Genomic DNA, 3,068 nt, shown 5'->3' on the forward strand with positions numbered 1-3,068 from the left:
CGTGCAACTCGGCTGCTAGTCCTCCTTTTATGCAGAATCTTAAGGTCCTAGCTCATGTCCAACGCACCAAAGCCAGCTAAAAAATCAATAATCGATACCTAAAACCTGAATTGTACTACTTCTTACTGGCTATTACATCAACTTAGAAGCTTCATCTGTGTTCTACTATGGTGCTTTTAGAGTCTCCGCATACCGCAGCACGCGACATAGCTTTGCAGACGATAAGTACAACCGTTTCACAGAGAAGAGCGGCCAATGTGACGATCTGGCTTTAAGTCGATTCGACAACAAATGACGAAAACAGACGGATTTCTCATGTTTTTACTACATATGAACACTTTTCACATTCTCCCGTGCAACTCGGCTGCTAGTCCTCCTTTCATGCAGAATCTTAAGGTCCTAGCTCATGTCCAATTCACCAAAGCCAGCTAAGAAGTAAATAATCGATACCTAAAACTTGAATTGTACTACTTCTTACTGGCTATTACTTCAACTTAGAAGCTTCATCTGTGTTCTACTATGGTGCTTTTAGTGTCTCCGCATACCGCATCACGCGACATAGCTTTGCAGGCGATAAGTACAACCGTTGCAGAGAGAAGAGCGGCCAATGTGACGATCTGGCTTTAAGTCGATTCGATAACAAATGACGAAAACGGACGGATTTCTCAGGTTTTTACTACATATGAACACTTTTCACATTCTCCTATCCAACGCGGCTGCTAGTCCTCCTTTCATGCAGAATCTTAAGGTCCTAGCTCATGTGCAAGGCACCAAAGCCAGCTAAAAAGTCAATAATCGATACCTAAAACTTGAATTGTACTACTTCTTACTGGCTATTACATCATCATAGAAGCTTCATCTGTGTTTTACTATGGTGCTTTTAGTGTCTCCGCATACCGCAGCACTCGACATAGCTTTGCAGACGATAAGTACAACCGTTTCAGAGAGAAGAGCGGCAAATGTGACGATCTGGCTTTAAGTCGATTCGATAACAAATGACGAAAACGGACGGATATCTCAGGTTTCTACTACATATGAACACATTTCACATTCTCCCGTGCAACTCGGCTGCTAGTCCTCCTTTCATGCAGAATCTTAAGGTCCTAGCTCATGTCCAAGGCACCAAAGGCAGCTAAAAAGTCAATAATCGATACCTAAAACTTGAATTTTACTACTTCTTACTGGCTATTACATCAACTTAGAAGCTTCATCTGTGTTCTACCATGGTGCTTTTAGTGTCTCCGCACACCGCAGCACGCGACATAGCTTTGCAGACGATAAGTACAACCGTTTCAGAGAAAAGAGGGGCCAATGTGACGATCTGGCTGTAAGTCGATTCGATAACAAATGACGAAAACGGACGGATTTCTCAGGTTTTTACTACATATGAACACTTTTCACATTCTCCCGTGCAACTCGGCTGCTAGTCCTCCTTTCATGCAGAATCTTAAGGTCCTAGCTCATGTCCAAGGCACCAAAGCCAGCTAAAAAGTCAATAATCGATACCTAAAACTGGAATTGTACTACTTCTTACTGGCTATCACATCAACTTAGAAGCTTCATCTGTGTTCTACTATGGTGCTTTTAGTGTCTCCGCATACCGCAGCACGCGACATAGCTCTGCAGACGATAAGTACAACCGTTTCAGACAGAAGAGCGGCCAATGTGACGATCTGGCTTTAAGTCGATTCGATAACAAATGACGAAAACGGACGGATTTCTCAGGTTTTTACTACATATGAACACTTTTCACATTGTCCCGTGCAACTCGGCTGCTAGTCCGCCTTTTGATGCAGAATCTTAAGGTCGTAGCTCATGTCCAAGGCACCAAAGAAAGCTAAAAAATCAATAATCGATACCTAAAACTTGAATTGTACTACTTCTTACTGGCTATTACATCAACTTAGAAGCTTCATCTGTGTTCTACTATGGTGCTTTTAGTGTCTCCGCATACCGCATCACGCGACATAGCTTTGAAGACGATAAGTACAACCGTTTCAGAGAGAAGAGCGGCCAATGTGACGATCTGGCTTTAAGTCGATTCGATAACAAATGACGAAAACGGACGGATTTCTCAGGTTTTTACTACATATGAATACTTTTCACATTCTCCCGTGCAACTCGGCTGCTAGTCCTCCTTTCATGCAGAATCTTAAGGTCCTAGCTCATGTCCAAGGCACCAAAGCCAGCTAAAAAGTCAATAATCGAAACCTAAAACTTGAATTGTACTACTTCTTACTGGCTATTACATCAACTTAGAAGCTTCATCTGTGTTCTACTATGGTGCGTTTAGTGTCTCTGCATACCGCATCACGCGACATAGCTTTGCAGGCGATAAGTACAACCGTTTCAGAGAGAAGAGCGGCCAATGTGACGATCTGGCTTTAAGTCGATTCGATAACAAATGACGAAAACGGACGGATTTCTCAGGTTTTTACTACATATGAACACTTTTCACATTCTCCCATCCAACGCGGCTGCTAGTCCTCCTTTCATGCAGAATCTTAAGGTCCTGCTCATGTCCAAGGCATCAAAGCCACCTAAAAAATCAATAATCGATACCTAAAACTTGAATTGTACTACTTCTTACTGGCTATTACATCAACTTAGAAGCTTCATCTGTGTTCTACTATGGTGCTTTTAGTGTCTCCGCATACCGCAGCACGCGACAAAGCTTTCCAGACGATAAGTACAACCGTTTCACAGAGAAGAGCGGCCAATGTGACGATCTGGCTTTAATTCGATTCGATAACAAATGACGAAAACGGACGGATTTCTCAGGTTTTTACTACATATGAATACTTTTCACATTCTCCCTTGCAACTCGGCTGCTAGTCCTCCATTCATGCAGAATCTTAAGGTCCTAGCTCATGTCCAAGGCACCAAAGCCAGCTAAAAAGTCAATAATCGATACCTAATACTTGAATTGTACTACTTCTTACTTTCTATTACATCAACTTAGAAGCTTCATCTGTGTTCTACTATGGTGCTTTTAGAGTCTCCGCATACCGCAGCACGCGACATAGCTTTGCAGACGATAAGTACAACCGTTTCAGAGAGAAGAGCGG

This window comes from Schistocerca gregaria, unplaced genomic scaffold, assembly GCF_023897955.1.
Source record: "Schistocerca gregaria isolate iqSchGreg1 unplaced genomic scaffold, iqSchGreg1.2 ptg000049l, whole genome shotgun sequence".
NCBI lineage: Eukaryota > Metazoa > Arthropoda > Insecta > Orthoptera > Acrididae > Schistocerca > Schistocerca gregaria.